The sequence below is a fragment of the Heterocephalus glaber genome, unplaced genomic scaffold, assembly GCF_053883595.1.
Source record: "Heterocephalus glaber isolate CG9 unplaced genomic scaffold, H.glaber_assembly_v1.0 deba00000122, whole genome shotgun sequence".
In the NCBI taxonomy this organism is placed as follows: Eukaryota; Metazoa; Chordata; class Mammalia; order Rodentia; family Bathyergidae; genus Heterocephalus; species Heterocephalus glaber.
Window position 1 is genome coordinate 79,717,588 of NW_028258138.1, and position 22,626 is coordinate 79,740,213.

Consider the following 22,626-nt stretch of genomic DNA (forward strand, 5'->3'; position numbering starts at 1 on the left):
TCCTTAACTTTGAATGCAGTTTTACACATTGATACTTTGGGTTCAGCAGGGTTTTCGCAGCTTTCTTTTTTGTGGTACAAACTACCTGTGTAAATAAACACTACCTTTTTGCTTCCATCGAGAAAACTAAAACGGGAGCCTACCCGCACACACCCGCTGCCTGGTGGGGCGAACCGGAAGCTGTTCATTGACATATTTTCCCCTTCCGGGAGGCCTGTCTTCCCGGACGTCCTCCCTGAGGTGTCGCCGGAGCGCGTTGCTGGCCTTGCGGGGAGCCGGCCACTCCGGGCTGAGGTGCTGGCGCGGCCGCCCCTAACCCTAGCGCGCGCCCCAGGGGCGCTCAGAGCGGTGTAGGTACGCGTTGGGCCAGTCAGCCACGGCGGTGGTGACTCGGCGATCCGTGTCCTGCTGCCCTACCTTCGGCTCTTGCGCCTGGCGAAGCCCGTGCTGAGTAGCTCCCGGGGTAGGGAGGCCACCTCCGGACGGGCTGAAATCAAACTCACTCGTCCTCCGTGTAACTGGAAGCTATCACAGGATTATGAGCAGAGTCTTGAAGCCAAGACCTCTTGGCTCTATCCATTCAGGAACCTTTCTATCCATTACTTCACCTTTCTGGGCTTTATTCCTTATCTGTAAAATGAAGATATGTAGGGTTATGTAAAGTTTAACAGAGACATGTTAAGTACTTTGAACTGCGCCTGGCATAAAATAAAAGCCAATATTCCTACATAAGTGGGGATTAGAGAAAATTGTATTTATAGTTATGTATGTTAAGATACCAGCCTGCATGCTTTGGCGTTAAATTTTTTATAAAACTTAGAATTAATTCAGCAAACATTTTTTGAGCTCCTATTGTATATGCCAGGAACAGTAATTAACAGTGCTGGAATTCTTGGTGTAATATTTAAATAATCCTCTTGTGCGGGTAATTTTATATTTATTGTTTTACTTTATTGAAGTTATATATTATCACCTTCATAAACCAGTAGGAGTTTTCAATGTTTTTGGTGAAGGCCGTCCAATTCTTTCAAATGGGTCAGTCAATCTGCATTACTTCAGGAAGTTTCAGCAGGTGACACTCTTGCCACTAAATTAGCAGTGTGTTTAAGCTTATGTTATCTTTTTAAAATTCTTTATGTTTGTTGGTACATTTTAGGTATACATTATGATCACATTCATCATCGGGATTTTGTACCTGTACATGATATACCTTGATTCTTGTTTTTTTCCATTTTCCTTCCTTCCTTTCCACCTCTCCACCCCTCCCTATTTACAGAAGCTTTCTGTTTTTCCTTCATTTTCACCCCGTCTCCAGTTCCTCTTCCCCTTTGAACCTTTTCTTCCTATTTCACATTATCTGGTATACATTTTGGTCCTCATTTACACTTTCAGTTTCTCACACCAGAGAAAAAATTTGGCATTTACGCACGTGTATTCTATTTATTTCATTTAAGAGTATGGTCTTGACGTCCATCCATTTAGCTATAAATGTCTCTAGTTTATCAATCTTTACTCCATTTTGTAAAAAACAAACCAAAAATAAAAAACAAACCAAAACACATCTTCTTTATCCAGTCACCAGTTGATGAGCATTTGGGCTGTTTCCAAGATTTAGCTGTTACAAAATGTACCGCTATAAACATGGGTGTGCATATGTCTCTGTGGTATGATGCTTTTAATTCTTTTTTTCTTTATTGGTATTCACTTCAGTAACTTGAATCCACAGATATGAGCAGTATATGACCAGAGAGTTACAAGTAAACACAGATTATACTTGCAAATTTCTGTTCACAAAGGTCACATGTGCAGGTACATGAATTAGAAGTGTGCATCAAGAATTATGGCCAAACTTTTAAAAATGCAGCAAAATTACTGAAAATATGAAGAGATGGTTTACACACTTCAAAAATCAAGTGTTGCTTATACCAAAGATGTATGACAGCTATAGGATTCAAGTGACAAGCAATAAGATTCTCAAAAAGTAATACTGTCAAAGAGAATGGGAATATTTTTACATTTCACTGAAAATACATTGACTACTAGAATACAAAACCTAGCAGGAACTCAGGGAAAAGAATTACAAAATCTAAAGCCAATTACTTAATATTTCTTATTATCTAAAGAACAGCATGACATTCAGGGAAAATTGCACCTGCATTTGAACTGCCAATCTCACATAAAGTTCTCTAAAAATGAAATGCAACTCACACAGCTTCAGACTCCAAATGAAAAAGTCTGCAAGGCTCAGATTAAAATGTGAAATGTTTCAGATGAAAGTAATAAAAATACAGTTGGTTTTGTTCTTTATTGAATGGAATCAAAAGTTGACATTTCTTTGAAGCTTGAACTACTAAATTTCATTTGAATGGTTCTGCTATCTTTTTCTTAGTGGTGCAAGTCGTTTTAGCTTACAGTCAGCCTCAACAAGGTACTTCTGTCTTTGCCATTCTGATGTCACAAAACTTCATCATTAACTTAACCATATGTGTATTTTTTGCTATTAACACAACATGAACAGATATCTATCATTTTTCCACTAAAACAAGACTACAATAGTTTTCTTCTATCAGTATTGTATTTAAAAAAGGTTTACATTAAAAACAACCATTGTTTTCTTTGAAATCAAACCTTGCACATCTTAAGCTTCTGCCTGTGCTCTTCTGCCAATTTATTCAGAAATTTCTAAGGCTGCTGGAGTGAGTATTCTTTGCAACTTCTTCATTTGTATAAAAGAGTGAACACAGCTTACAGTAAAACCCTGTTTTAGGTATCACATAGTCTATACCAACAGGAACATTGGGCTGGTATGGTCCAGTTCTGTACTCATTTGGGATTGTATAGTCCTTGTTTTCATCACTTTGGCCATCTGCATTTTCACTTGTATTTTTTTAATTAAATTCTTTTATTGGTACATTGTAGGTATACAACACAATTACATTTCTCATTGGGAATTGTACCTTTACATAATGCATCTTAGTTCTTATTTTTTCCCCATTCCTAGCCCTCCCTTCATGCCCTCAACCCTTCTCTATTTACAAAGACTTTATTTCCATTTCTCATCATTTTCCTTTCCCTTCTTTCCTTTCCCCTGCCCCTCCCACTACCCCTACCCCTTTGGACCTTTTTTTCCTATTTTACATTATCCATTATTCATTCTAATCATTGGTACATTTTAGGTATACAGTATAATGACATTCATCATGGGAAATTTGCACCTTTACATAGTCTCTCTTGGTTCTTATTTTTCACCCTTGCCCAGCCCTCCCTTCAACCCCTCCAGTCCTCCCTATTTACAAAGATCTTGTTCCTATTTTTCCATTTTCTCATATTAATCCCATTCCCTTCTATCCTTTCCCCTAGCCCTCCCACTTCCTTCCCCTTTGCCCCTTTTCTTCCTATTTCACATTAACTATTATACGTTTAGTCCTTATTTACACTTTCAGTTTCTCACACCAGAGAAACTATTCGGTATTTATACATGTGTGTCCTATTTATTTCACTTAAGAGTATCGCCTCAATGTGCATCCACTTAGCTATAAATGTCTCTAATTTCTCATTTTTTATGGCTGAGTAGTACTCCATTTTATAAAAAAACCACATTTTCTTTATCCAGTCTCCAGTTGATGGGCATTTGGGCTGTTTCCAAGTTTTAGCTATTACAAACTGTGCTGCTATGAACATGGGCAGACATATATCACTGTGGTATGATTCTTTTAATTCTTTGGGGAAGATCCCCAGCAGTGGAATAGCGAGGTCAAATGGGACTTCCAGTCCTAATTCTTTGAGGTATCTCCATACTGATTTCCACAGTGGTTGCACCAGTCTACACTCCCACCAGCAGTGGAGCAGGGTTCCTCTTTCCCCACAGCCCCGCCAGCATTGGTTATTGGTGGATTTCATGATAGCAGCCATTGTTTCTGGAGTGAAGTGGAATCTCAGTGTTGTTTTCATTTGCATCTCTCGAATGACCAGTGATGTTGAACATTTTTTCATGTATTTATTAGCTATTTCTACTTCTTTGTCTGAAAAATGTCTGTTCATTTCAGTTGCCCATTTTTGGATTGGGTCTTTAAATTTGGGAGGTCTGATCTTTTTAAGTTCTTTATAGATTTGAGATAGTAGACCTTTGTCTGAGGAAGAGCAGGTGAAGATTTTCTCCCACATTGTGGGATGTCTCTTCACACTGCTGGTGGTTTCTCTTGCTGTGCAGAAGCCTTTTAATAAGAAGAGATTCCACTTGTTGATTGTTTGTGCTAGTTCACAGGCAACTGAGATTTTGTTCATAAAATCTTTTCCTACACTGATGTCTTTAAGGGTTCTACCTAACCTCTGTTCCAATTGGTTCAGAGTTTCTATTTTAATATTTAGATCTTTAATCCATTTTGATTTTAGTTTAGTGCATGGTGAGAGATATAGGTCTAGTTTTAATCTTTGGCAAGTTGAAGCCGTATTTTTCCAGCAACATTTATTAAAGAGGCTATCTTTCCTCCAGTGAGGGTGTTTGGCTCCTTTATCAAAGATGAGATGGCTGAGTGTGTCTGGTGTTGTTTCTGCATCTTCTAATCTGTTCCACTGGTCCTCAGGTCTGTTTCTTTGCCAGTACCATGCTGTTTTTATCACAGTAGCTTTGTAGTATAGTTGCAGGTTGGGGATTGTGATACCCCCTGCCATGTCTCTGTTACCTAGAATTGCTTTTGCTATTCTGGGTCTCTTCTTGTTCCAAATGAATTTTTGGATTGTTTTCTCAAGGTCCATGAAGTATGCTGCTGGAATCTCGACTGGAATTGCATTAAATCTATATAGCAGTTTTGGAAGTATGGCCATTTCACTATATTAATCCTTCCTACCCAGGAGCAGGGGATGTCTGTCCATTTTCTGATATCATCTTCAATCTCTCTTTTCAAAGTGCCATAGTTTTCAGAGAAGAGGTCTTTGATTTCTTTCATTAGGTTGATTCCTAGGTATTTCAGTTTTTTGGGTGCTATTGTGAAAGGAATTATTTGCCCTATTTCTCTCTCAGTGAGTCTGTCATTGGTGTAGAGGAAAGCTATTGATTTTTGTGTGTTGACCTTGTAACCAGCTACTTGACTGAATTTGGTTATTAAGTCTAGAAGACTTTTGGTGGAGTTCATGGGGTCTTCTATATAGAGTATCATGTCATCTGCAAATAATGACAATTTGACTTCTTCATTTCCTATCTTTATTCCTTTTATTTCTTTTTCTTGTCTAATTTCCATGGCTAATGTTTCCAGAACTATATTGAACAAGAGTGGTGATAGTGGACATCCTTGTCTTGTTCCTGATTTTAGTGTGAAGGATTTCAGTTTTTGACCATTTAGCCTGATATTTTCACTTGTATTTTTGCTGGGATCATTGGCATTCTCAGCAGATTCAACACTTATTTCTGTATTTTCTTCATTTTTAATTCCATTTTCCAATGCTGCTTCGTTGTCTTGATCAAGTTCCTCAATCTTGTCCACCTTTTTAAGTTTTTTCTGTGCTGCTGCTGAAGCACTTGAATCTTTTCTTATAGCTTTATCTGAAGGCTCCTTTTTCCCATCAGAAGCCACATCACCTAAATTAGCAAGATCAGTCTCATCTCCCACCGAACTGCCACTTTCTAGAAGAGCTGCTGCTTCTTCATCTACAAGTAGCTCATCTTCAGATTCAAGAAGCTTATTAGGTTCCTGTTCTGTCTGGTCATCCTTTCTATCTTTCTCAGCATCTTCACCTGACTTCTTGTTCTTTACCTACTTTCAGTCTTCTGAGAATCATCAGTTTTGGACTTCTTATCACTTGGAGATTGTTTGGCATCTGGAGAATAAGAACTTTTTTGGGACTTATCTTTTTTCAGTAAATCAATCCCTCTGTTGGGGGAATCCTCAGTACCAGTTTTTTGCATTTCTCAGACAAGTCAATCTTAACACATCTCCCCTGAAACCAAAGGGCTTTTTTCAGACAATGGTCAACCATGCCATTGCATCTTCTTTGGTCTCCACCTCAATGAAAGCCTGGATTTTCATCCTCATCAATATATAATTTTTTATTTTTCCATAAGGCTCAGCAAGCTTGAGGATAGCACTATCAGAGTAGCCAGAATGGGGTAAATTGCTGAGATCAGGCATCCAAGTTCTTGGTTTTGATCAAATTTCTGATCTGGCTTTCCTTCAGGTTTCTTTATTCTTTTATACTTCTGGGATAAATGAACTCTCACTGGCTTGCCAAGTACTAATGCTGGTGTATAATAATCCACTGCAGCCTGAGCATCTTCTGTAGTTGCCATTTCAAGAAATGCCTCATTGATTTTATTTAGAATCATATGTTTTGAAATAAACTCCAAATGGTTCCACCAGCTGTAACAGTTGGTATCTCAGGTTTTTCCCTTGCTGAAAATCCATGATGTGAACAACTCGGCTAGTTTCTACTCTGCCTTTCTGCATGTGTCATGGTCCTTACAGATTCCCACTTCCAGGACCCAGATTTCCTCTTGGTCCAACTGCAGGTTCCCCAAGATGAAATGAGGAATTCCTGGTGCTGGGTTTGTAGACTGCTGCAACATGAATGGATTACCCATTGTGTGTCCTGTATCATTATCAGGATTCCATTCTGGGTAGATTTCAAGAAGAAGCTGGCATTGACGATTGTGACTTTCTCTATTGATATGTTGACTCCACTCCTTATTAGAATGAAGTGGCAAATCACATATAGAGCACAGATGGGGATAACCCTTTGGTAAGAGTCCATGGAAGTCTTCAGTATTACTACTTGGAGGAGAGCCCCTCTTTTTCTCAAAGAGAGATCTCTCTTGTAAGAGACCAGGACTGCATCCCATTTTCTCATACTCATTGTCAAATTTATGATAGTTATGCGAGGTCTCACCAAAGAGTCATCCCTACACCTTTCTCCATCTCTTAATCTGTCATCTTCATAATCCATTCTGTCATAATAGCCAGATTCTTGAGAAAGACTTCCATGGTCATAATCAAGCACTGGATCGAGACTAGGAGCATGATCGTCAAAATTATCTCTTCTAAAGTGCCTTTTTTCTTCCCAATCATCACTAGGTAGTCTATATGGTGGCTCCCGTGTAGCAGATCTGCCATCTCTACCATAATTCAATGTAGGACCTTCAGTTCTCCCCCTTTTAAGCTGTAGAAGGATCTAGGGCAAATTCTCAGGAGTAATCTTGTCCTCTGGATAATGACTCAGTTCATCTAAGTCTCTAGCAGACAGACCAAAGCTGGCCAAAGTGTTACTGGCCTGGTCTGCTTCTCCATGGTGTTGAGAAGTCAATGGGAGTGGACCTCTACTTCCAATATTAAATGTAGACTGCAAATTATGGGAAGAAGTATTAGCAGAAGACAGTGCACTATGAGCTCGTTGTTGATTCAATGAAGAACTCATTCCAAGATTCATTAAACTAGCAAGGCATGCAGTGCCCTGGTTCATCCTTCCAAGAGATGCTGGCATACTTAAAGACTGGGTAGCAGCAGCAAGAAAGCCTATTCCTGCTGCGGACAGGTCACACCCATGACCCAAAGAGTACCTACTGAGAGATGACTGCTGGAATGACTTGGACATTGTAGAACTATCACTTGTCTATTTTATACATTAAAAAAATTTTTTTTCAAGATGGCCAAAAAGAAAGCTCAAACTAGAAAGCTAGGTTAACTTTGCTTCAAAAATAGTAACACCAAGAAAAAGGATCAATAAGGACTTAAGAATCTTCTTCAAGCTGAGAACCAGCAGACAACTTGGCATAAATTTCTCTGGTATAGTCTGTGATCAAAGGCTGTGCTGGAAAGTGAAGACTGCTTGCTGTTCATAAGACTCCCCATTACTCAGTGTCTCACAGGGGTGTGAGACATCTGAAGTCCTAATGGAGGCAGGTTTCTCATTCACATGAAGGTGTCTGAAAACTCCATACCCACATTGTCCACCTGCCATTATTTCATTTCTTCAGGAAGGTAAAGAATACTGTTTTTTACATCATCCTGGGGTCTCATCTACCTGAAGCCCACCATTGGCCATTCCACTTGTGTCCAGTTCTCTGCAGGGTGATGCAGCCCATGCAGAGGCCATAGGTGAAAGGGCTAACAATTTTTTTTGGTACTGGGGATCGAACTTGGGACCTTGTGCTTGCAAGACAGGCAGCGGAACCACTGAGCTAAATCCCCGGCCCTGATGCTTTTAATTCTTTTAGGAAGATATCCAGCATGGAAACAGCTGCATCAAATGGGATTTCTAATCCTAGTTTTTTGAGGAATCTCCACACTGACTTTCACACTGACTTGCACCAGTCTACACTCCCACCAACAGTGGTATGGTTATGTTATCTTAATGAATCTTAGACTTGGTTTACACAGACACTTTAATCTGCCCATCACCTTTCAGAACTTGCTTGTTTTATTTTATCTCCTAGAGATTATCCTTTTTTTTTTTTTTTTTTTACGATAAACATTTCTTTCTGGAACCTATTTTGTCTCTTACCCTTAACCATCTCTATATCTTTCTTTTAGAGAAGGGAGCTTAAGGAATCAAAGTGTCATAAGAGAGACAGAAGAAAACACAGAAAACAAAATGTTGCTGGGAATCAGTAGTCACAAAAGATCAAAAAGTAGAATCAAAGAGTTTGTATATTTAGGTATACAAAGTGATAGCATTGGATCTAAGGCATGGACTATAGACACATTGCTTGGGTTAGAATTCTCCCTTGGCTACTTTTTACCTGCATGCCTTGGACAAACTGCTCCCTCTCTGCTTCAGGGTCTGTATTTATAATAGAGTTGGTGCAATAAAAATAGGTTTGTTGTGAAAATCACCAGTGTCCTATGGAAGCCCCTGAGCCATAGTAACTGGTGTGTATCTTGTTTTCAAACCATCATCACTAATACGGTCATCTCATTGCAACTTGATGAGGTAGGTGTTCTTTTCCTTCCTTTACAAATGAAACCAAGACTAAAGCCCTGAGAAACCTTAGTGTTTAGTGTCAGTCATCTTGCAAGTGGCTTACATGGCAATGGGGAAGCCTGACTGCCCTTTCCACAAGAGCTCTCATGTAGGGAAACCCTACAGATTCCTATCAGTAAGTAAACCCCATACTTACAATACAGACTACTTGTAGCCAAGGAAATTTTGTTTTCTGACACAATACATTATAGTTGATTACACATATTTCTAATTTTTTTCTTTTTAATGGAATCTTTAGTTCTAAGTGCACCCAATAAATAATAACTATGAATGCTTTCCTTCCTCAGCTCAGGTGCACAAGATCAGCTATTCCTCTGTCCCATGTGAGCACTAAAGGAAGCAGTCAGTTCTGATCTACTTCATCTTTCTGTACCTCATCTGTATGGTAGGGTTATTAATAGGACCTTCTTTTTTTTGTTTGTTTTGTTTTTTGTTTTTGTTTTGGTACTGGGGATTGAACTCATGACCTTGCACTTGTGAGGCAGGCAGTGGAACCACTAAGCTAAATCCCTGGCCCCTTTATTTTTTTGGTACCGGGGATCAAACTCAGGTCCTTGCACTTGTGAGGCAGGTGGTAGAACCACTGAGCAAAATCCCTGGCCCTGGTTTTTTTTTGTTGTTTGTTTGTTTTTGGTACCAGGGATCGAACTCTGGACCTTGTGCTTTTGAGGCAGGCCGGAGAACCACTGAGCTAAATCCCTGGCCCCCCTTTATTTTTTTTTTTGAGGCAGGGTCTCCCTTTGTAGTTCAGGCTGGCACTGAACTCACTGTGTAGCCCAGGCTAGCCTCAAATTCACAGCAGTCCTCCTGCCTCAGCCTCCTGAGCACTGGGATTACAGACATATACCACCACACACGACCTTATAAGGATGTGTCTAGGATCAGATGCACTATACATGTAAAGTATCTAGAACACTGGCTGAGATTTGGTAAATGTTAGCTATTGTTGTTACTGTTTTAGATGCAGCACACTAAATAAGAATGTCTGGGGGAACCTGAATCCAGATTGGGCTGGCCATTTCTTAAGGATTTTTATCTTGAGGCCTCTCTCTGTCTTTTTTCTGTTCTGTAAGTTTAGGACCTTATTAGACTCTCTCCCTGATTTTTCTTTACACCCTCACCAAGTAACTTGGATGATTCTGTTTTGTGCTTTTATAGGACTTTGTTCTTTTCCTGTTGTTGGATAGATCTTTTATTGTTTTGCCTAACTGTATTTCTTACTTTTGGCTTATAAGTTACAGGGGAGCAGAAACCAGCCCTCTCATGGCCACTGTTACACTCCCAGAACCCGGCACAGTGCTGGAACATGCTTCATCAATATTTATCAATTAGTAAAGCTTAAACATTATTGTAGGGACTTTAGTTATTTGACCAATTTTGTGCAGGATTTGCTCTTTATACCTGTTTACACCCAAATCCATGTTCTCTTAAATGCCTAATTAAGGAAGGAAAACTTGAAATTTGTGTAAGGTGCCATCTCTACTTCATTTAGAAGTAGAATACCTATTATTAGAGGTAGAATACCTACTAAAGTTTATACGTAAAGTTGCTTATCTGTATAATTATTTGCTTTTAGCCTAGTTTTATCTAGTTTATGGGTTGAATATTAAGAATTAGCTCCATTTGTACATATAGCTGCAAAATATTCAGTACTAAATAGCAAAAAGCTGCGGGGTAATAGTCCCTGTCTCTTAAGTCCATCTCAGTGTATTGCACTAACAGCGGTAAAGGAATCTTCACTAACTTTTGATTACATAATATGTACATAGGGTATAAAACCAGAAGGTACTGGGATGTTGAGTGAAAAGTAATTCTTTTCTAGCTCGCCTCCCCCAAAGAACTATTAATACCAGTTATTGATGTGTGCTTCCTCACATCATGTGTTAACATACTAACATTGGAATACAGTATATATATATTTAATATAGAGAGGTGTATACACACACAGTATAAAATATTTTAAGTTGTCCTCTATAAGCATTGGATTATTTTGTAACTTCATCAGAAACCCATGAGACTATCCAGCCTCCCAGGTTATATTGTCAGACTTTGGGCTTTGCCAGTCTGATGAAAAATGTTACTGGAATGTAGTTTTAATATGTGTTTCTCAAAGTTGAGTGTCTTCCTATGTAAAAAAGCCATTTGTATTTCTTCTCTGTGAATGTTACTTTTATTATGTCTTTTGTGAGTTTCCTAATTGGATGACCTATCTTTTTATTCTCCATTTCTAAGCATTCTTTATGTATTAGGGAGAATAGTCCTTTATAATATGATGTGCAGATTTCTGAGTTTGTTAAAGTGCTTTTTGACTTTGCTTATAGTATTCTTTACTTCTTTAGGACATGGTGTTTAAACAAATGAAGACCAGTTAACTGACTTGAATTCCTACCTTTTTTGCCTTTCTACTACTTCTACTGGGCCCTCCCCCACTGGGTCCATTGAGGTCCACCTGGTCAGTCCACAGCCATACTGCCTGACTGGGACCTCCCCTCCGGGTATGCTGAGTGACTGACTGCACACACCCCCCCTCCCCTGCCGAGGTCTAACTGGTCGGTCCACATACAAACTGACTGGGCTTTTGAACACTTTCACCTGAAATCTACTCTGTCAGTCTATGGCCAGACCCCAGGGTCACCCTCACTGGCTCTTCCAAGGTCCACCTGGTCAGTCCGTTGCTGGACTGACTCACTAGGCTCATCCTTGGCATTTACACTGAAGTCCACCAGGTCAGTCCGCAGCCAGACTGACCAGCCCTTACACTTTGGGTCTGCTGAGGTCCACCCAGTCAGACTGACTGGATTGACTCACTGAGCTTTCCATTACTGGCTCTAATGAGGTCTACCTGATCTGTCTATGGTGGGAGTGAATCACCGGGTCCTCTCCTCCAGGTCTACCAAGGTCCAACCCTTCAGTTGTGACCAGACTGACTGATCAGGCTCTCACCCACCTGGCCAAGCAAGGTCCACACTGGGAGATCTGGGTCCTTGCAGTTAAGCAGTGCAGCTCAGCTCATACTCATCCATTGACTTCAATGGGGCCCAGTGCAACAATAAATCTTTCTTTTTTTTCTTTTAAATTCTTTTTTTGGTACATTTTAGGTATACAATACATTTACATTCATCACTGGGAACTTTTATCTTTTCATGATGTATCTTGGTTCTTATTTTTTCTCCGTTCCCCAGCCCTCCCTTCAACCCCTCCACCCCATCCTATTTGCAAAGGCTTAGTTTCCATTTCTTTCTTTCTCTTTTTTTTGGGGGGTATGGGGGATCAAACTGGGGTCCTTGTGCTTGTGCAGCAGGGGGTGAAACCACTGAGCTAAATCCCCAGCCCTGTTTCCATTTATTTCTTATCTCATATTTTTCCTTTTCTGTACCCCTCTGACTTCCCCTACCCCTTTAGACCTTTTCTTCCTATTTCATATCAATTATTCATTTTAATCCTTATTTACACTTTCAGTTTCTTATACCAGAGAAACTATTCGGTATTTACACATATGTGTCCTATTTATTTCACTTAAAAGTATGCCATCAATGTGCATCCATTTAGCTATAAATGTCTGTAATTTCTCATTCTTTATGGTAGAGAAGTACTCCATTTTATTAAAAACCCCCATGTTTTCCTATTTTAAATTATCAATTACTTGTTTTAATCATTTTCATCGTTATTTACACTTTCAGTTTCTCACACTAGAGATACTATTTGGTATTTATACATGTGTGTCCTATTTATTTCACTTAAAGAGTATGGCCTCAATATGCATTCATTTAGCTATAAATGACTCTAATTTCTCATTCTTTATGGCTGAGTAGTACTCCATTTTATAAAAAAACCCACATCTTCTTTATCCAGTGTCCAGTTAATGGGCACTTAGGCTGTTTCCAAGCTTTGGCTATTACAAACTGTGCTGCTATAAACATGGATGCACATATATTGTTGTCATACAATTCTTTTAATTCTTTTGGGAAGATACTCAGCAGAGGAAGAGCTGGGTCAAATGGGACCTCTAATCCTAGTTTTTTGAGATTTCTGCATACTGATTTCCACAGTGGTTGCATCAGTCTGCACTCCCACCAACAATGGAGAAGGGTTCCTTTTGCCCCACACCTCTGCCAGCATTTGTTATTGGTTGACTTCTTGATCACAGCCATTCTTTCTGGGGTGAGGTGGAATCTCAGTGTTGTTTTTGTCTGCATCTCTCAAATGACAAGTGATGTTGAACATTTTTTCATATATTTGTTTGCTGCTTTTACTTCCTTGTCTGAGAAATGTCTGTTCATTTCAGATGTCCATTTTTGAATTGGGTCTTTAAATTCAGGGGGTCTGATTTTTTTCAGTTCTTTATATATTCTAGATTGTTGTCCTTTGTCTGAGGTACAACTGCTAAAATTTTTTTTCCCACATTGTAGGTTGTCTCTTAGCTCTGTTGGTGGTTTCTCTTGCAGTGCAGAAGATTTTTAGTAAGATGAGATCCCAGTTGTTGAGTCTTTGTGCTAGGTTCCCTACTACTGAGGTTTTGTTCATGAAGTCTTTTCCTATGCCAATGTCTTCAAGAGTTTTACCTAACTTCTCTTCCAGCAAGTTTAGTGTTTCTGTTTTAATATTTAGGTCTTTAATCCACTTTGATCTTAGTTTAATGCCTGGTGATATGGGTCTAGTTTTAATCTTTGGCAGGTTGAAATCCAGTTTTTTCAACACCATATATTAAGTGGGCTATATTTCCTCCAACAAGGGTGGTTGGCTCCTTTTTCAAAGATGAGGTGGCTTTGTATGTCTGTAGTTGTTTCTGCATCTTCTAATCTATTCCACTGGTCCTCAGGTCTGTTTCTTTGCCAGCACCATGCTGTTTTCATCACAGTAGCTTTGTAGTATAGTTTCTACTTGGAGATTGTGATACCCCCTGCCATGTCTCTGTTGCCTAGAATTGGTTTTGCTATTCTTGGTCTCTTCTGGTTCCAAATGAATTTTTGGATTGTTTTTTCTAGTTCTATGAAATATATTGTTGGTATTTCAATTGGGATTCCATTGAATCTATATAGTAGTTTTGGAAGTATGGCCATTTTCACTATATTGGTTCTTCCTACCCAGGAACAGGGGATGTCTTTCCATTTTCTTTTTTTAATTTTTAATTTTTTATTAAATAACTTTAATATTAAACATACACACATACAAAAAATTAAAAACACTCAAAGAAGAACAATGCAAGGGGAAAAAATCTACAATAATATTCAAATACAGTAGAAGTGAACCAAAACAAAACTGAAAGGCACTTAAACATTTTTTCCATATAACTTAAAAAAGCATCTGAAGCACCAACATGACACCAGAGGATGTGATTTGTTTCAGAAAGGTCCCCAAAACCAACATTGAACAAATAATGATCTGGGGAAAAAAACTCCAGTTAGTTAGCAGACTCCCCATAAGCCAAACTTCTGCCTAATTTAAATTTCAATAGAGTCATATGACACGGGATGGAAACACAATCCTAGAAATATGTTATTAGGCCATTTCATCCATGTGTATCCTTAATTACACTTTCAGTTTCTCACACTAGAGAAACTTCGGTATTTACACATGTGTGTCCTATTTATTTATTTATTTATTTATTTTTATCCTTTTATTGGTACATTTTAGGTATACAATATAATGACATTCATCATTGGAGATATGAACTTTCACATACTCTCTTGGTTCTTATTTTTCCCCCTTCCCCTGCCCTCCCTTCAACCCCTCCATTCCTCCCTATTTACAAAGACTTTGTTTCCATTTTTTCATTTTCTCATATTAATTCCATTTCCTTCTTTCCTTTCCCCTACCCCTCCCACTTCCCCCATCCCCTTTGCCCCTTTTCTTCCTATTTCACATTATCTATTATACCTTTTAGTCCTTACTTACACTTTCAGTTTCTCACACTAGAGAAACTATTCGGTATTTACAAATGTGTGACCTATTTATTTCACTTAAGAGTATCACCTCAATGGGCATCCATTTAGCAATAAATGTCTCTAATTTCTCATTTTTTATGGCTGAGTAGTACTCCATTTTATAAAAAAAACCCCACATTTTCTTTATCCAGTCTCCAGTTGATGGGCATTTGGGCTGTTTCCAAGTTTTGGCTATTACAAATTGTGCTGCTGTGAACATGGGTGCACATATATCACTGTGGTGTGATTCTTTTAATTCTTGGGGGAAGATACCCAGCAGGGGAATAGTTGGGTCAAATGGGACTTCCAGTCCTAGTTCTTTGAGGTATCTCCATACTGATTTCCACAGTGGTTTCACCAGTCTCCACTCCCACCAGCAGTGGAGCAGGGTTCCTCTTTCCCCACAGCCCCACCAGCATTTGTCGTTGGTTGATTTCATGATAGCTGCCATTGTTTCTGGAGTGAGGTGGAATCTCAGTGTTGTTTTCATTTGCTTCTCTCGAATGACCAGTGATGTTGAACATTTTTTCATATGTTTATTTGTCGTGTCTACTTCTTTGTGTGAGAAATGTCTGTTCATTTCAGATGCCCATTTTTGGATTGGGTCTTTAAATTTGGGAGGTCTGATTTTTTAAAGTTCTTTACAGATTCAAGATAGTAGACCTTTCTCTGAAGGACTGCTGGTGAAAATTTTTTCCCACATTGTGTGTTTTCTCTGGACACTGCTAGTGGTTTCTCTCTCTTTTTTTTTTTTTTTTTTTTTTTTTTGAGGTTTAGCTTCAGCCTTTAATGCTGTCACGCTGCATGACAAGTCACACACTTTGGTCTGTGTTGGTAGTGACAATGTACAATGAATCTAAAGGTCTGAGCACCAGACTGGTCTCTAGAGAACAGACGGTTTCATTCTGACCTCTCCCCACCCCCAAGGTTTTTTCTGAAATCTGTTCTGGCCCTGTACAAAGAGGAGCAGCTGCCATGGACTATTTTCATTTGAGTGCACACCAACTGTACATGGAATTATAAAAACATATTTACAGACATTCCACAGTGCTCCTGTAATCAGAAGCAAAGACCCTTTTATCAAAAGGGATTATATCTAGGGCTATGCAAAATTCAAAAGGATCAGATCCCTTTGAGAGTGCAGAGTCCATTAAACAAAAAATTACCTGGGCCCTGGTAAGGCCCAGGCAAACCAGAGGATCTCCTTCTAGAGCGGGCACAGACTGTAACCTGGAAGTCAATGAAGTGGGCTTCACAGGAGCTGCAGGTGAGGACCCGGCTCTGGCCAGGCTCCCTGGAACCCTGGGGAAGAAAGAGCTTCAAGATTTGTTCACTGGAGGCCAGTGCCTTTGGTCCTGCTGGGATGAGGTATTGCTTGTGGTGCCAGCCAGGCAGTTCTGTAGTTGGTTCAGGTTCTCAATTTGAGATGGCCAAAGGGAAGACAGGATTCTTCAGGGGAAGAACAAGGTGGGGGAAACAAATACAGGATAAAAGAGGAACTCATCACACAACAGCGATTGGAGTGCACAGGGTCTGGCACTCACCTCACATCTGGAAGTAAAAAGATTACAGGGGGATTGAGCCCAGCTGTGGGGCCACCTCTCACCCAGGCTGAGCAGTGGCAGGAGGAGCAGAGGATGGGCCCACACCAGGAGGGCTGAGGGACCCAGCAGGGCAGACTGGATGCCTTTTCCTGCTGGCCCCATCACTTGCCACCCTGTCGCTCAAAAAACCACTTAAGCACAACTTTTAAAGATTGCAATATATTCTCTGGAAACACCGAGCCGCACAATAGCGCTCCCGCCCTTGCGGATCCACAGCTGGGGGGTGGGGGGCATGGTCTGGAGACCTTTGAGCTCTGGAAAGGTCTCTGTCAGTCCTCAGGTACACAGCTGGCTATATTGGAAGAACCTGCTCAAGGATGGTTCTGGATATCTGTGGAATCCTTTCTGGGACAAGGTCTCCTCATTTTTTGGGTATCTTCGGGAGGGGGAGGCCTTCTCCAGGAACTCTCTGCCTCATGACAGGCCTGATGACATGTTTGAACATGATGGGTATGGTCCTGCCATCCAGAGTGGGGACGTTCACCGTGCAGCCACACAGAGCCTCCTGAAGGCTGATCCTGGCTGGATAAATGATGTCAGAGCCATTTCTCTTGAAGATATTGTATGGCTTGTCCTTTAAAACAAAGACAACGTCAGCTGGAATGTTGTTGGAGGTCTGGTCTCTTTCCTTGGGGAAGGTAATTTTGGTCCCTTCTTTCTAACCCTTCTTCACTTCAATGGTCAGGATTTTGTCTTTGTTTCGAATGCTCTTTCCATCAGGGTTGAGCCGCTTGTGGGAGATTTTCATCTTCTTGGTACAGCCACTGTAGATCTCTTCAAGGGAGACTCTAAGGTCATGGGCAACAGGGGGATCTTGCCTCTTTTGGGCAGGTTCCTTCTTCCCCGTTCCAGTGCCTAAAGAAGTTGTCAAAGGGATTTCTCCCGTGGAAAAACTCCGCAAACATAACATGTGGGACTCCGTGGAATGTGTAGTTGAAAGAAGTCCCATTTGTACCACCGCAGCCACCGCCACTGGGGCCGATGCCCTTTAGACCCTCCTTGCTGAGGTAGTCGAAGATCTCACGCTTGGCCAGGTCACTCAGCACTTCGTAGGCCTCGGCGATCTCCTTGAACTTCTCCTCGGTCCCCGGTTCCTTGTTCTTGTCGGGGTGGTAGCGCACCGCCTGGCAACATTACGTGTGCTTGATCTCCTCATCCGATGCTCCTCGGGCCAGGCCCAGAGTCTGGTAGTAGTCCTTGCTAGTGGCACCTGCCACCCGCTGTTGCCAACCCCAGCTCGTGGTGGTTTCTCTTGCTGTGCAGAAGCTTTTTAGTAAAAAGAGATCCCACTTGTTGATTGTTTGTGCCAGTTCATGGGCAACTGAGGTTTTGTTCATAAAGTCTTTTCCTACCCCAATGTCTTCAAGAGTTCTACCTAACCTCTGTTCCAGCCGGTTCAGCATTTCTGTTTTTATATTTAGATCTTTAATACATTTCAATTTTAGTTTAGTGCATAGTGAGAGATATAGGTCTAGTTTTAGTCTTTGGCAAGTTGAAACCCAATTTCTCCAGCACCATTTATTAAAGAGACTATCTTTCCTCCAGTGAGGGTGTTTGGCTCCTTTATTGAAGATGAGATGGCTGAGTGTGTTTGGCGTTGCTTCTGCATCTTCTAATCTGTTCCACTGGTCCTCAGGTTTGTTTCTTTGCCAGTACCATGCCGTTTTTATCACAGTAGCTTTGTAGTACAGTTTCAAGTTGGGGGTTGTAATACCCTGTACCATGTCTCTGTTACCTAGAATTGCTGTTGCTATTCTGGATCTCTTCTTGTTCAAAATGAATTTTTGGATTTTTTTCTCAAGTTCCATGAAGTATGCTGCTGGGATTTCAATTGGGATTGCATTGAATCTATATAGCAATTTTGGAAGTATAGCCACTTTCACTATGTTGATCCTTCCTACCCAGGAGCAAGGGATGTCTTTTTATTTTCTGATATTCCCTTCAATATCTTTTTTCAAAGTGCTATAGTTTTTGGAGAAGAGGTCTTGGATTTCTTTCGTTAGGTTGATTCCTAGGTATTTCATTTTTTGGGGTGCTATTGTGAAATGAATTGTTTGCCCTATTTCTCTCTCAGTGAGTCTGTTGTTCATGTAGAGGAAAGCTATTGATTTTTGTGTGTTGACCTTGTATCCAGCTACTTTACTGAATTTGGTTATTAAGTCTAGAAGACTTTTGGTGGAGTTCTTGGGGTCTTCTATGTGGGACTGCATGATTCCAAAATCAATTATTCCCCTAGGCTCTATTGTACTTGTAAATTAATGGTTAAAATGTGCTTGTTAGTTCTGGGATAATAGATAAAATCTGTAACAAAACAAAGTTCCTAAGTAAATTACTCAACCCCTTGTTTGTCTGGAGAATGAATGTTCCCAGGCCCACTACCTGTAGAACAATCCATCAACGTGTCTGCTGACCATCAGTACGTGACAGTCGACCACCAGCCTTTGTTCCTTTTCTCGTAAATCTACATGTTAACCTCCCCCTCAACCTCCTATAAAACAGCCTCAGACTCTGAGCCAGTTGCCTCTCTTAGCTACTTTGCTTTGGGGGTGCCGTCTGGCCAGACTAATAAAGGTCTGTTTTATTTTTCAACTTGTCCGGTGTGTTCCTTCCCAGGCGTTTGTCGCTGCAGTCAGCTCCTCAGAGTGTTTGGTAAGGCCCTCGGTTTTACATCTATATAGAGTATCATGTCATCTGCAAATAATGACAATTTGACTTCTTCATTTCCTATCTTTATTCATTTTATTTCTTTCTCTTGTCTAATTGCTGTTGATACAGAAAAGTTTTAGATAACAATAGATTGAATATTAAGGTAATTGTAGAAGCAAAATAAGTAATGTGTTCTTTTAAGATTTGCTTTTCCCAGAACTCCTTGTTTAAGGTGAGGATTATCTGACTCTAACTGGTAACTTCATTAACCTAACAAAGTTACCATGCCAGGGTGAATTTACATGGCCTATCTTGTGTCTGTGACTTGTAAATAGGAACTGGAATTGTATTTACATATCAAAGACCACTAGGGATGAGATAATGGCTAAAAAGGATACAAAAAGGAAAATGCTGAACAAAGGGGGTGCAGATACTGACCAGACTGGTTTCTGGCATTGCCGCCAGCTTGTGAGAAGAAATGTTATTATTTTATCTGAATTCTGTGTCTCTGTGTATTTCTTTCCGAGATTTCTGCAACATTTGGTGTGTTGGCCGGGAATCGGGAATGAAATAGCCAATTTGGGCATCAGCCTGAACCTCACGGGAGGGAGCGGCTCTCTGTCACCTTGAGAGGAAAGGCGCGCCCCTGGGACTAATTTCCTAGGCTCCCCAACAGGACACAGAGATCCACTCACCGGGCAGAGGATCGGGCAAACCCGAAGAGACTGCAGAAGGAGGACTGCTGTTCTTGGTGTCTCATCTGTCTCTCCTTTGGTGGGTGCGAAACCCTGGGAAACCCCTTAGTCATTAACTTTCGGTTTTGCTTTGTGAATTTGTATTCTATAACTTTGGGCAAATACAGCACAGGGGCCTGATCACCCCTTGTGCTTTGCCATTTGGAAAGATAGCTCCTCCCATTTGCTTTGGTTCATTTTGTGAACTTTGGGCAAAAATAGTACAGGGGCCTGATCACCCCTTGTGCTTTACCACTTGGGGAGGTAGCTTCTTTCATTTGTTTTGGTTATGGTTAGGGGGTCACCAGGAGGGAATGTGATAACTTCTGAATAAATGTGTGAGTGAATGAGTTCTGGATAGGAGTGTATGAAACAAGTTGCAGAACAAGACAGAGGGAGGAAGCGCTTGCACTTAAGGCTCCTCCCTGAGTCATAGAATTTGTGTGTGGTCGCTCCTAACAAAGGTACAATGGTGAGTTTAGGCGACAGCTGACCTTAGCCTGAATGGACCTTAAAATGGCTGAGAGGCCCACAGCTAGGCAGGCGAGAGAGTGATCCCCCATCTTTGTTTGTCTTGTATCTCCATACAAGGGTACCCATACATGCACCAACTCTCTGATCGGCAGATTGTGGGGACAGAAACATCTTGTTCTACTATTTTGGAATGCATGCTTAAGAATTTTAAGAAAGGTTTTTACTGGAAATTATGGTATTAAGATGAAACTCCAAAACTTAGAGCCTTTTGTGAGTTAGAATGGCCCAAGCTTTGCCTAGTTTGGCCAACTGAGATATCCCCGGGTGAGGGTCTTGTCTGGTCTGTCTGGCTAACAGGCACTGCCCCTGGATGGGAACATCCAGATCAATTTCCCTATATTGATTTATGGCTCAAATTGTGCCACAGAATGCCTCCTTGGCTTCATATGTGTGCCCCGGAAGCAAAAAGCAACATCCTGTTCCTCTGTCAGAAAGAGGACGATGCTGAAAAGTAACCGATTCTTTCAGATCTGGACTGAGAGAATTTAGACTTTCCCCCTCTTTTTGAGTTGCTAAATTCACAGGTTTGGAGGAGGTGGGGACAAAAGCATGAAAACTGCTTGGCTTCGGAGCACCATGCTGTGGTCAGACTCAGAGAGGATCAAATAGGGCTTACACTCACATTTTAAAAATTAGTAAGAAAAAATAAGTAGTGGATTAAAAACAGCTAAAAAAGCCCTGAAGGACATAAAGCCAGAGAAAGTAAGAACTTTTACAAGGGTTACAAATTTTAGCTAATTGATAAATGTATCTGTGTTTCAGTTTGAAAAGTTAGAAATTTTAGTGAATTGATAAATATCTGTTCAGTTTAAAAAGTTAGACATTTTAGTTAATTGATAAATATGTTTCAGTTTGAAAAGTTACAAATTTTAGTTAATTGATAAATGTATCTGTGTTTCAGTTTGAGTTGATGTTTAATTGGTGTCCTTAAAGTATTGTACATTGCAAATTCTTCAATTGTAATTACAAGGTTAACTTGCACTTTTCTGTACTTTGTTGGTTAAAAAAAAAAAACCCTCAAGGTTACTACCATTCTATTGACAGCCAACCAAATTTAAAGTGTAACAATCTGAGAACTCAAAAAGGGACACTTTAAAATTTTAACAGCTAAAGGCAAGTGTGTGATAAAAGGTCTATAGTGAGATAAAAAATATATTTAAAAGCAATAAGTAAAAGAGATACAATTTTGATATAAAATTTTTTGTATGTTTGCCTTGTTAAAAAGATAAAAAATATACAAGACCACAAGGCCTAGGTATGTCAAAAGATGCGTGAAAGTGATTTATCAAAAAATATGTATGTTTGTTGGTTTCAAGTATGTTATAAAAAGTTTAAATATGTTTACCTTAGTTGTCATCAAAGGGTTAAATTCTAAATATGTTACTATAATATGTGTACATTGGTCATCTTCAAAGTGTTTAAGAGCCAACAGGTTACAATATGACCTCCTTTAGAAAAAAGACTTTTGGAAAAAGGCACAAATATGTTATACCAAAGTGTGGTATTTGAGATTTGACTTTAAAAAGACAAAGGAGGCTGGGTCCAGAGAAAAGGAAAGTCATTTATTCTTTGCCAAGACCCCTCCAAAATGCTTCAATTATTTGATTCCATTTTTGCTACCCATTGTCCTAATTGGGACGACTGTAAAGAACTTTGTAAAACTTTGTTAACCTCTAAAAATGCAGGGAGTTTTAGGCGAAATTAAAAAAATTAATGCCACTAGAATGCCAGGTGATATGCAGAATCCAGACACTTGGCATGAACAGCAATTCCCAGTAAATGTGCAGCCTGATTGGGATCCCAACACCCAAGCAGGACAGCAAAACTTGAGAAGTTATCACAGTCCTTTTAGCAGGAATGCAGGCTACAAGTAAAAGACCTACAAATATGATTAAAGTGCTAGAAACACAGCAGGAGCCTGATGAGAGCCCTGAGAGATTTTATGAGTAGCTTTGTAAAGTTTACAGAATGTACACACCTTTTGATCCTACTGTTCCTGAAAAACATCAGCTAATTAATACAACTTTTGTAACCCAGTCAGCACCAGGCATTAGAAGGAAAATCCAAAGGCAGGAGACTTGGGAAGGCATGAATATAACGCAATTGTTGCAATTAGCTGGGAAAGTGTATGTGAATAGAGAGACAGTGAAAGAGAAAGAGAGCCAGGAAGGAAGATAGCAGTATCTATGGGAGCCAAGGAAGAGAAGGAAAAAG

The 22,626-nt window shown here is 40.1% G+C and overlaps 2 pseudogenes; both read right to left on the reverse strand.

Annotated features, from left to right (window-relative positions):
* Positions 1 to 318: 318 nt before the first annotated feature.
* On the reverse strand, positions 319 to 7,581 carry LOC101698022 (matrin-3 pseudogene; annotated as a pseudogene).
* A 9,209-nt stretch (positions 7,582 to 16,790) lies between these two features.
* LOC101698397 (dnaJ homolog subfamily B member 1 pseudogene) lies at positions 16,791 to 17,403 on the reverse strand (annotated as a pseudogene).
* Positions 17,404 to 22,626: the final 5,223 nt, after the last annotated feature.